Source organism: Tyto alba, unplaced genomic scaffold (genome assembly GCF_018691265.1).
Source record: "Tyto alba isolate M040663 unplaced genomic scaffold, T.alba_DEE_v4.0 Super-Scaffold_40, whole genome shotgun sequence".
Lineage (NCBI taxonomy): Eukaryota > Metazoa > Chordata > Aves > Strigiformes > Tytonidae > Tyto > Tyto alba.
The window spans coordinates 13,158,566-13,172,029 of record NW_024881316.1 but is presented as its reverse complement, the minus strand read 5'-3'; the positions used below and the strand labels follow the sequence as shown (position 1 = coordinate 13,172,029).

Below are 13,464 nucleotides of genomic sequence, written 5' to 3'. Positions count from 1 at the left end.
TTGCCATAAAAGATTTTATTCACATTTTTCCTGTAAAAGTCACGGATAAGCGCGTTTTACCAGAAATACAAGGTGCATTTAGAGAACACCTTTCCCGTTTCACTTATTTTACAAAAGGATATATAATGTGAAAGGAAAACCTAGCAATCTGCTCAGACTTCTAATTGAAAGTTTGATTATTTCCGAACCAAATTTCATCTGCCACTGGCAATTTCCCATTATACAGTGTTTCTATATATATTCTACATAGAACATGTCTCCTCCTTATTTTGTTGCTAGAAAGAAAAATGTGCTTTTACTTCTGCAAAGACAGGTCAGACATGATTTTCAAAATTGATGTTTACGATGCTCTCACTGGAAACTTACTAACAGTCTATACCAAGCAAAAACTCAATCCCAGTTCACATTATACAGCTTTCTGCTTTAGATGTATTAAAAGAATTAAGATTTCTAGAGCTAGTCATAAAAACAACATTCTGAAAGCACATTTATATAAACTTTCTGCTACCACATGCTGAAGAACAAGATCAGTTCAACAAGATTAACTGAAAACACAGGAACGTTCCACTTCCTACTGTTCAGGCTTGTTTCTTCCCTAATGTACAAACTGTCAGACTGATCAGTGATCTACTTAGTTTAAAAATTTTATCTGATCAACGAGTATCAGATACTCCAGAGCAAGATGGATGCAGATTATTCTCAGCAGATCTGAAAGCATCACTTCGGAAGACAATGATCGCTACCCTTCCATGCCCAAGACTTCACGATTTCAATAAATAATTTTAGCGTCAGCTTTCACTTTTAGATTCCTCCAACTCTTCTGGAAATATATTACTCTGACTGAACCATGATATGCTCATGAATATATCACCTTGTTTTAATGTCTTACCTAGAAACAGCTGCATTTTTTTAGGCACCTAAGAGAGGAGGCATCACCCCGACATCCAGTATGAGCAAATACTTTCTTCAGAATATCTATGTCATTCTGGATAGTTCTCATTCTCTCAAGTCTCCCAAACCCGATTCTCTGTAAAGTCTTGCTTCTTAGATATATGCTTACATATACACTTTTTGTACATATGCTTCCATTATTAACTCTTCCTATCACCTTCTTAGCTAGGAGATGAAGGTATGTAAATTGTGCTTCTACTTAGCACAATTTACATATCTATCTTCAAAGAGTGAGTGTATTTGCATTTTCTTACCTCCATCTGTTTGAAACTGGCCTCTTGAATTTTAACTGTTTGGTTTTCTCTTTCCTAATCTTTACGTTTTTTCCTCCTACCTCATTTATCTGTGGGTGCGTAAGAATCCACTTCTGCTTCAATACACAGAAGCGCGACCCATACTCACACAAGGTCAGAGGGGCTTTCATCTCCCTAAAAAAAATGCATGCTTTCTCTCATTCTTTTTAAATCCACAGTAAAAGACAAAGAGAATTATAAGACTTCTAAATTACCAGATATACCAAGTCTTTTCTCAACCTTCACCAAAGTGAGTGGGTCACTGACATAAGGCAGTCTAAACTGTCCTTGGTAAGGAGAAGGAAGGCAGCACCCTCTGGTACTTCTAATGGCACTGCACCACTTAAGGTCTCCACATGTGTCAGAGACCATACCAAAGGGTAGAGGCCAAAACCTGCTGCCATTAGCAGCCTTCATAATACATAGTATGTCGCTGGACACTTACACTGTGCCAGATGGATCTGGAAAAGCCGTTTAAAGCTACCACAAAAAAAACTATCTGCTACAACAGGAAGGTTTAGAAGACACCCTGGAGTATTTTCATTATTGAAAGGTACATGCCTCCAGTTAAGCCCCAGATACTCTGTCTATATTGAAAGGAAGCAGAATTCTTTTAAATGACTATGCAAGCAGCCAAGCCCAGGAGAGGCAGCCCTGACTGGTCCAGAGATTCTGTAAATGCTCCAGGAGGAACATCCAGCCTTAGATGATGAGCGCTGAGCAGCCAGGAACCAAGGAGTCTTGTTAACTGTAATCCAGAATTGAGTTTTAGATTTCATTATAATTTGGTAACTTAATTTCAGCACATAATTAGAAACTTACCTTTATATGTTCCTTACTAGGTCTTTGTTCTACCTTTTTTACAATCTCGTCTGGTGATACAGGCAAATTTAGGTGAAGCTAGCAAAATCAGGGCTTTCAATTTTTCAGAAATCAGCAAATCTAAACAAAGCACTGTGCAGGCACCTTCAGACACAGATAGAAAGTTGGAGACTGGAGGTGATATGCTAAGGTTCTGGGTCCTGGGGAGGCGTTTCCACAGATCAACACCCTCTCTGAAAAGAACCTTTCCAGAACCTCCACCAATATTCAAAACATCACAGCTTATTTCAGTACTCTGATCCTATTCAGGCATTTTGACTCAAGGATTTCTTGAAGCTGCCTCCTCATCTTAAAGTCCAACTCTTACAGCTCTGACATGGCATTAGGGCTTTTTTTTTGGTGGCTGTTGTTTTTTTGGAGGGAAAGACTGCTTGCATAATGACATCTAGCCTAATTATATTGCAATTATTGTTTATTAATGGCTCGGTTATTAGCATCTCCTGAAACGATTCCAATGTATTCCCTTACTACAAACAAACCATACGCGTCCTAGCACTTAACTGCTACATGAACACTCGTGTTAGGACTCTGTCTTTACAACCTGTCCTTTCACAGCATTTAACACATGCAGTTGTGGGAAGTCACTGCTTCTTTAGATCATGTCTCTCTCTTTTTCTTTACCCCTATTACTCTTGGGAGTATTTTTCCATAGTCTTCATTGTAGAGGAAGGAGAAAAATGTCTATGCTTAAAACAAAAGCAAAACAACACACAAGAAACCCCTAGTTTTTCACCTTAGTTTCACAGAACCTTTCTGTATAAGGAGAGTCATCTCAGTACAGGAGAGGAGATTGTTTGCTTTCCACTTACTGAAAAAGGCAGACTGGCTGATAGTGCTCCTCAGGAGAGTGAGCACTCACAGAGGACAACTCAGCCCATCAGCTCAGTAGTTCCTCCCAGACCAACCCCAAATGCCAACAGTTTGAGCTGGCCCAGACTTTCTCAGCCATGTAAACAAAACTGTGTTTTGCTCTCTGGATCTTAAATAACAATAATTCAATGTGACATTAAGATAGGGCAAAGTGTCAGAAGGAGTTTTTGGAAGGCCTGTGGAAGAAGATCGGAAAGAAAGCAGTAGGACTAAGATATGTGTATGGTAACTTTGGATGTAGATGGGACTTTGCATGCATGTGCTTTCTTCCTCTGCTCCTTAATCCCTTTACTCAGCAATGAATTCTGACTTCTAAGCTTCCCTCGAGAGAAAGCAGGCTGAGCTGAGCCTGTTCCTTTTGTGAGTAAAGGCAAGAGCCAGCATAATTCCCAGAGAGCACAGCACAGCTTGCTATGCTGGCTGAAAGGAATAAGGGGAAGGTAAAACAGATCAGCTGGAGGAAGATGAGGTTAACAAGAGAAATAATGGTATTTTGTGTTCTTCCTTCTGCAAGCATTCAACTTTTCCACATTGCAAAGAAGCCTTGAGATTCTAGACTACCCAGACTGACAAAAAAAAAAAATTTATGACCCTCAGTATCAAGTATAATTCATAAATTCCACACAGATTCCCTAAGTCATCGCAGAGCACAAGGCTGCCTCTACTTCGGACTGACTTTATGACAGGTAAAATCTCACCACTACATACCGACCTTGACAGTGTTTGAGGGCGATGAGAGTCAGCTTTAGAAACCAGGCTTTAAAACAATAAGATGTAGTAAAACATACTCAGTAAAATGGTCCAAACTAGGAGCAGGCTCTCAGTTAAGAAAAGGATATATCAGAGTGAATTTTTTTCACAGGACAATAAATCCACCTCTGTAAATCATCATCATCATCATTCAGTTTTGCCTGCCAGTGATCTCACCAACTGAAAACCCCAAATCATTCTAAGCATCCTGTCTGTCACTCCATCCTTCCCATTTTCTTCCTCTGTTCTTTATCCCCTGCTTTCCCAGAACTTTTCAACCTCTTAGCCAATTTCAACCAAATTTCCTTAAGAAAGATCAGAAAAGGGGAAGTTTCATGTTTTCCTGAAAATCAGTGTCTGAGTAATGAGGAGAAATCCACATTAGTTATTTCACAGAGAAAAGCTGCTGATGGAGCTCAGCAACATATATACCAGATACTCAAGTGATCTTTACCTGGGACAATATTAGCATAAACTCAATAATATGCCATTTCTACCTAGCACAATCAACTACTACAAGCAAAGTAAACACATTCTTCACAGCCTACCATACTCCCTCCTGAACGAGACATAGTGAGAGACTTGGTGCTTTTACTTATATGCACTCAATTTTGTGGGTTCAGGACAACTGGAAATTAAAACCTCTTAAGTTTTAAGGCAGGAATAAGGGTTGGTGATAATGGAATTGATCACCTCTAAGAGCAAGAGCCAGAGCTCTTCCCAGTGTTAACCAAACGTGAGATTCAGCCTCTTCGGATTACTGTGACACTTCAAACTCAACCCTTCTGTTTCATCTACAAGATACACATTAGTCTCATCCGTGAAAACACAATAAACAGACACAAGATTTAAAGATATAATTAAAACCTTCATATAACTTTCATTTCGAGAAAGACAGAACTGTATACCATGAATTCTAATCAAACTGTTTCATTTATTTATGGCATACATTTCAGAACCAAAGTAGTACACAGAAAGTGAAATGAATAAAATTCTACTCCAGGGAGAAGACATTTCAGCTATTGTGCACAATGCTAATACAGAATGACTACGTGCTATGTGCTAAAGTGTCAGAATGAAACATTCAAAACAAATAAGAAATAAAGATGGAAGTCTGAGACTATCTTTCCCTTTGTTCTTTTCTATGTTTTTTCTAAAGAACGGATTGTTTGAAGGAGAAATTTAGAGCATGATATGGTTGTCAGGTTCCCATAACCAGTCAAAGAAATACAGCTAGGAAAATTCCTAGCTGAATTCCTCTGAAAGCAGAGATGAGCAAACTTGAGAACAACTACTCCAATAAGACTAAAGATAACAATTACTTCTCCAGCAGAAGTAACTGATCATAGTATTTTCAGACAAGCACCTTTGACTCACCATTCATCAAAGTATGGTATTTCTCCACTGCTCATTATGAAATAGATCCGAAGGAATTGCTAAAATGCCTACAGAAGTCAAAGTAACGTTTGAACATTATGTCCTTAAAAGCAAGGTTTAAGACACCAAAACAGTGTAATTCAGTTATTTCACAATTCCTTAAGTACTAGCAAACAGTCATCCATCAAGTTGTGGAACCCACCCGTAGTGTCCTAAGTCTTCACAAAAAACACAATATTCATGGCATGTCAGTGAGGCAAGAGAAATCTTTATTTTTCAAAACCAGGAAAAAATGATAAGGATTCTCACAAGATTTTGAAAAACTGGACCAGACTTCTCACTAGATTGCACTTCTTTCAAAAGAAGCCCCTTACATCAGTGCCAAGGCCACTTATCATTAGTGATCACCTTCCATCGTGTATGAGATTCACTTCAAAATGCAACTGTCTCAGCAACAGACAAAATAAGTCTGCTTTTGAAGAGGAACAGGTAAGCCCCTTCTTCCTTTCCAGAAGGAAAAAATCACCACTTCTGATTTACCAGGCTACTTCTAAAAATAAATATATTAAATAAATACATTAACCTAGGGTAGTCTACAGAGATCAAAACTGGAAAATGAAAAAGCTTTTACTCAGAGCACTACTCAGTGTTGCTAGCAAGGCACCGGATTAATGTGACTTGATTAGTTACGATCTAGGTAGATGCACTCTGCGTTTAGGGCTCCAAATGCTGTGAAACCCATAAAGGAGATTACTATATTAGCTATGGCTTCAGTGTTTTGCAGGATCAAGGCTGTGCTGAAGAATCCACATAAAAGCTGACAGAAGCTCAGCCCTGACGCTCAGAGTTCACTGAATGTTGTTAAAGCTGCCCTTTCCACGAGCTACAGCTCTGATATAAATGACAGATGACTTTACTGAACCAAAGGACAAACCTGTTAAATTAAATAACTATTTGTAAAAATGATTTAATCTAAAAACAATTCTAAATTATAGTTGATGATGTGTCTATATACTTAATACACAGGGAGGCTAAGTTATTTATACTTTTAATTATCCTTGCAGTGATCTAAAAATGACACAAAAATCAATGCATGCTCATTAGCTACTAAACTCTTGCCAAAATTTAAATAATATGGAACACTAAGAACTGCAGTGCTTCCACAGCCTACAGCAAACTCCTTTGGAAAAATAAAACTTTCTTTACAGAATCACTGCTTCCCTCCTAAAACAAACATCTGCAGTCTTGTTCTAATATCATTCAATATTCATCCTCAAGAGCTGGGAGTTTCAAATGTGGGTTTTGAGCAAATTTTCCCTGTGATCTTTACTAGTCACATGGTATCCCAAACCAATAGGTACTAAATCTTTCATAAGAGACAACAGAGGGAAGAACAGAAATTTAACCCACTGGTGTCCTTGCGAGGAAATCAGCAAGAGAAGAGGCACATCGCAAGAGAAGAAGACAGAGAGCAGTGATCCAGGGATCCACATGAAGAGGTGCTTTTTTAGATTTTTTGCAATGGACTATTGTGGCCAACAACAGAAACTCCATCTCTAAGTTTCAAACCTTAATTCTTTTCAGTGCATCGTTACAGAGACGGAATGAAGGCTTATCTAACTGAACTTCTATACTTTCAAGTAGTCTTAAATACTCTCTCTTGTAAAGCAATCTTATAAGGAAGTTACTGATATATAATCCTTATAGTAAAATTACATCACATATACAGTATATAGTACATATAGTTTAATATAGTATATATAATTAGATATTAATTATAAATCAATCATATTATAGTTATAGCATATTTATATAAATTAATTTTAAAAGATGTAATACTTGTATACACAAACACATAACCATTATTAGTAGTCTTCTGTCTTTTTTCCAACTAATACTTATTTTGAATAAAAAACCCACGCACTTCTGGAGTCTGGTCAAAAAGAAGTTATCTAGAAATCCACTACAAAAACAATTCAGCAGGTTTAAAATACGTTATCCTACAAAATGTAAGTCCTTCTTGAACTTTCAGTGTGTCACCATTTGAAAAGGACAAGTTATTTAATACTAATAAGAAAAGCTTATAATGAAAATTCAAATTTAACCTCAGAGTACCACCTGCCCATTGCCATAATATTTTTCAGAAGGGCTGACATAAGAAGTATCAAATGTTCTCGTAATATTTCAAAAGGCCTTTTAAATAAAATTATGCTATTTGCTCCAATGAATGCTTTTGTGATTTAAAGTAGGTATTCCACATGAAGTTTCCTCATTTCTAACTCCAGTAAGTAGCATAGATTAAATAACTCATGCTAAAAGGCACACTAAAAGACAATGGGTTCAAAGATTTAGTTTGCATGACAACTGCATACGAATCTCAACTACATTTTTTTTTTTTAATTTTTTTTTATTATTTTACCCCTGCTTGACACGTTTTCATTATTTTAAACTATTTAAGGGAAATCAGAGAGAGAAGTAAAAGCTGCCTGTATCAACCTGTAAAGTACAGGCCAAATTCTCTTTGTTTTGTTTCACACTAACCAACAGTTTTAAAAGCCTCAGCTGTCCCATATTAACGTAAATGTAGCTACACTGGTTTTGGTGCAGTTATTAAAAAATGCTTTTAGCACAGAGAAAGCCTGTGTAGAGCCCACAGAACTAAATTATTTTTCTCAAAGTGGTAAAGGGCAAAAACAGAAAACCAAGCAACTGTGTTGGTATATTGTGCCAAGACAGACAAGGTTGTTTACAAGTACATTATTCCTCTGAAGCAGAGAAAGCTATCTCAACATAATGCAACTTTTTGCATGGAAATAAATCTTGAGATTTTAATCCTGTCCAGGAGTAACTTCGCCTTGAAGCATGCAATTTAAAAGTAATGCTCAACATACTTCTCCAGACTAAAGATTTTCGGGTGTTCACCAACTGGTTTCCTACATTACCTTCCCTCCTCCAGCTGGCTGCTATGCAATTTCAAAAGCATTAATTTTAAATTTCAAACCTTATCACCCATAAAATATTTTCATTCCACTGCAAAACAGCACCAACTGTACAGTCTCTGCAGGAGACAAAACAGAATTTCAGCTGCAAAATTCACTGAAACAAAGCTTAAATATCAGAGGGAAGGATTAGCAGGTGTTCATCTATTTTGCAACCTTTAAGTTGAAGATTCACAGTATCTAAAACGAATGTACAAAAAGCTAAATCAAGCAACAGTGTCTAAAGCAGACTTATGTTCAATAGGACACCCAGATGTGTGGGACCACAAACACCTGTAAATGTACTAAACTTAAAATTCATGACATTACTCAAACCATGCACAGATGGTCAGTGGGTATAACTAAGCCATTATCATCTTTATTTAGTTTCAGCACCAGGTAAGCAAAAATAGGCTGATTGTGGAATGAGGAGAAAAACGAATTTTAATTTTGCAGGAACTGACCTTGGATATAAAATCCCAAGCCTGCCAGGTACTTCCCAGGGTATGTCCTACCAGCAAAACCACTGTGCATAAAGGTACAGCAGCAGCAGCAGCAGCAGCTACATCCACAGAGCCAACCCGTAACAGTAACTGCCTATGGGGAGAGAAATTCTTTCTTCATTCATTTGCAAGATCGAGAGTTTGTGCAAAAGCTGAAGCTGTAAAAGCAGAATAGTGCAGCACATTTTCATCAATTATGATGAAGTTCTGCTTTAGAGCATGACTAAGGAATAGAAGCTCATGGAGAAAACGGCTCCTGCTGGCCTTGTGATGTTTAAACATATATAGACGTAACAGGAAGAAAACATGGCAGACAGAATTCAACGGATTCACAATGTATTTCCTTGAAACTACTTTTCAAAATTCCCTACACCATTTTTGCCTAGCTGGGTGCAAGAGCAGAACTCGCATGTTATTTAGAAGTTATCCTGCAAAACCAAGAAAAGCACAGGAGCTTAGCTCTTGCTGGGCATTGAGTAAAGTTTGCTGCAACTGCTCTTGAACATCCACACTGCACAGAACTGCTGGTGCAGTTCCAAAGTACAACGTAATTGCAGGCTTCTCAGCAGCAAAGCAACGTAGTCCCACTAAAAGGAAAAGAAAATTACTCCCCTAAAACCTGCATGGCCAATGCTTTAGAATGTGCTTCTTCACTTTAATGGTGGTGTTAAGGCTTTAAGCTGCAGTTTTTGAATGTCTTACTGCATCCCAGGTGGAAAGAATTAAAATAATTTTTCTGAAAACAATAAAGATCAGATTGCTGTAGGCAGATCACTGCTGATAATTCATCACAGTGGAGGATGGCACTGCTGATGGTCATCACCACCTCGACTAGAAACAGTTCTCCTATGACTCTAGACCGCAGTTTTCTTGGATATGCCTAGAGCTCAGAATGAAGGGATATCTTTGCACGCTCCTTAGAATATTTTTCGTCACCTTTAGCACCTCTTGACTCCTTCCTGGACACGTCTTACTCTAAATTAGAACAGATGGCTCATAATTTCCCTAATGTATGGCAATAACTGTAGACTACTGTGCTTGGGATGGATAGAGAGGACACCGAGCAGCATGCTATTGACCTATCACTAAAAGCCTGACTAGTGCCATCTTACTTACAGGGAATATCAAATGTGAGCAGCAGCACCATTGACCTAAAAAGCCTCCCTTCCCAGCACGTATCAACCAAGTACTCAAATTCTGAGGTTACTTTTTTTTTTTTCTTTTAACCTTCCAACACTTCAGGTATGTAGAAAAATAAGGGCCACTGGCCTGGCAAATGTGAGTAAGCCTCCTTTAATAACTCTCATTTCCTGAAGGGTAGAAGTGCACATTAGGGCTGTGGAAAAACAAAGTACTATGTAAAAGCTCCTCCACAGCAACTGCTGACATCAACATAGCTACTCTACAGTAAATGAAAAGCAAATCCAGACAGCTCACTGCTGAAAGATTAATGTAATTTTAAGGAAGCATTTCCACCTGCTCATGAGACTAGGGACGTCTGGTGGACTGGCTGCCTTCCTCAACAGACTCTTCTGGAAACTGTTATTTCCAGCCTATAGTTTTTTCTCATCAGGGACATTAAGAAGGATGCTCTCTATAGAGCTACCAGTTTTACAGAAATTGTGGGAAAAGTATAATTCAGATCGTTTATATCCAGAATTGTCCAAGGTGTTTACAATAAATCAGGGGCAGGAGAAGGAGGGTGTGGTTAACTGGAAAGGCACGCAGAAAGTACTGTCTCATACACTTCATTTCCCCAGAGAAATAAAACATGTTTCCTTCAGTGTATTTTTTTCCATAAACCAACCTCAAGAACTTACAGAATCTTGTCAAAGGACATCTCTGCTGGTTACCTCCATTCACCCTCACCCTCTAGTGATGCACTGTAAATGCGGGGGGCCTCCTACTTGTGTGCACACTACCCAGCATCTCCTGTACACAGCCTATCTTCCCACCCAGAGGCTGAGGCAACAGGCTGTCTCTCAGCCCCTCCAGGCATCATGACACTAGGCAGAAGCCCCAGAGAAAACACAAAATACCTCTGCTCTCTCCTGGGCTGCACTTCCACCAAACTGCCATACCGGAATGATTTTACAGACTTTTCTCTCTCCTTTCCCTCCTGCAGGTTGGAAAGTCCCATCAAAATACAGGAGGAAGACTCAGGAGGAAGACATACTTATCAGTACTGGCTTTTCTTGAATTTTGAACTCCCAGATACTATCAACAGCACTAATACTATCAATAGCACTACTCTCCTGAGGTGCCTTTAAAACTCTTCATGAAAATAAAACCCTAATTTTAAAATCATCAAAACAAAATATTATATTGCAGAACACATGTTGTCAAGTATCCTATCACCAATACAAGGGCCCTCTACCTCGACAGAAAGTTTCCCTATGTACAAATGCTACGTTCAGTATGTGAGAATAATTCTGCATCATGTAAAATGTGAAATGTTGACAAAGAGGCAATCAAAAAGCTCAAATCCATCATTCAAAACAGTGACAAGGCAGCTTAAATACAAAAGTTAAAATTTTGAACTAGTTCTGTATGAAAGGTTCCAAAAACCTCATGAGCAGAGTGCCCGGACTTGTTGAGGGTCAGATGCTTAAGAAAGAGAAGACCTGTCTCATTTGAAATGCCATTTAATTCACTTCAGTTCACCCAATCAATTCTCAGATAAGCAAAGTATTCAAAGAGCAGATGCATAAGAAAAGTTTAAAGCTGGAGACAGTAAAGGTAAGTTAGCTTTCAAAGAGCAGTGAAACTTTTCATAATGAAAATAAGGGCAGTGAACCAAGTTGTACCACCTTAGCAAGGAATTTTATTGGTACCTCTATTTCAAAAGAAACTAGTATATAATGTCCGAGATTTAAAGACAACTATACTTAGCATTCTCGACCTCTTATAAGAATTCTAAACATCACAAATGCAAGTTCAAGAACTATTTTATTTCAGCTCCTAATTTCAACTGTGATTGACCTGTTTTCTAGTTTCATCTGTTTGAAGTCCTCCTCTGCTCACTAAGACATTACTGAAGTCAGTCCAAAAATACCCAGTTCATTTGCCCACAACAACTATCAGATGATTTCCAAATAGGTAAATCTCTTTAAAGTATCTACAGAGTAGCAGCAACAGTGTCATGTGTGCCCAGTTTCAATATGCATTATTGACAAAATCTCAAATCTCACAGATGCTGCAGAAGAAAAACACAATTCAACAGATTAAAGATAATGGTTTGGGGCTTTGTCAGATTTAAAGATTATTTTACCAATTCTGCATTCAGAAAAGCAGGTTTCTGTATCCAGATTAAATCATTCTACATTAAGCAAGATGAACACAGTGATGTTCCAAGACAATGTTTCCATTACTTATTGAAACAAAACTTAATAATTATCTGGAACATGGGAGAGATTATATATTCCTGTTGTATCTACACAGTGTAAAAATACATGCAAATGCTGCTTAAGGGTCAGCACCTGTAGCTTAATCAATAATGTAGAACATCTACACGTCTGCATCCTTTCATACAATATTCAGTGTCACTGCTTGTAAAAATGGTAATGCCAGCCACAGCTACATTCAGGCTTGTGTTTTTTCTTCAATGCTGTTTTGGAACTGTGCAGCCCACTTACCTGCAGACTGCCCTGTATGGACTGCCAGTGAACGTAAATTCTTTCAGAGGAATCTCACTGAACAGCTTTTCAGAGCTAGTTATCAGAAAGCCTTGATGAATGGGAACCTTTGCAAAGAAGAGGAAGTATATTTTCCCAATCACAGTTCCAAATAAGGTTTCTGACACTGGCGACATAAAATTCACCTTTACTAAAGTAACTTATACCCTTAAGGCATTACAGTAAATATGCAGTGTTACAGATTTTTCTTGTGATGTGTGGGAATTTAGGTCTGAGGACAGAATACCCTATACAATAGAATCTGGACGTGCCTGCAGAAGCAGTGAACTCAGTTTCATGAGACCGCAACATCATTTTGTCTGATGCTTCAGTTGTGCCTCTGAATGATTTACAGAATGGAAATCACATCTTAACTCTGAAATGCTGGCAGAGGAGAACTCTTACAGATTTGGTAAATGGAAGTCACAAGCAAAGCTTAAATCAAAACAGCAAACACTGAAAATGAAAATGGCAGAAATTTACCCAAAGGAAGACTAAATAAAATAGTGTAAGTATTTATCAATGTATCACTCTCATGAAAGGAGGAATGGCTAACTTCCTGAGAGAAACAAAGGACTTGTTTCAGGTTCTGGGTACACAGATTGCTCAGATTTACAAAGGGAGTCAAAATGTCTAAAGCAACTCTGTTGCTTTGAAAGTGTGTTAACTTAAAACTTTCTACCAACCACACTGTGGCTTCTTGCTAAATATTTTTCCTAAAAATATGAGGTTCAATTTTTATAATTTAATTAAATGGTCTAATTTTACATCAGATTTTTCATCTCCAAGCCCTTAGAAACACTTTCCTCATTATTGAAAGAAAGCAAGAGGGAGTAAAACTTAAAGTATCTCATTAAATATATTCCATTTAATTATCCTTCTAGAGCTTCCTAGGAGAAGGCAGTAGGGGATGCTAAACTGAGGTCCCAACAGAGGTATACACGAATAAAAATTACCTCACAGAGAAAGAACAGAGATCTGGGTGCTGAAGAATAATGTTAAGAAATCAGATTAATTATACAGGAGAACTAATCCTCCTGCTATGGAATGAGGCAGATCTTTTTCATCTTCTGTTTTTTTCTTCAGTGTCGTAAGTAGTTTCCTTCTAACAATGATGAAAGTTTTCCATTGCAGGTTCCTAGTGTATTGAAATGGCTTTAAAATTCAAGAGAGGAAGAGAGGCTGT

At 37.9% G+C, this 13,464-nt stretch overlaps 1 protein-coding gene across 5 annotated transcripts in view; it reads right to left on the bottom strand.

The window, feature by feature from the left end:
- Nucleotides 1-13,464, bottom strand: part of UBE3D (ubiquitin protein ligase E3D) — an 88,886-nt gene that overhangs the window by 32,980 nt on the left and 42,442 nt on the right. The window lies entirely within an intron of this gene.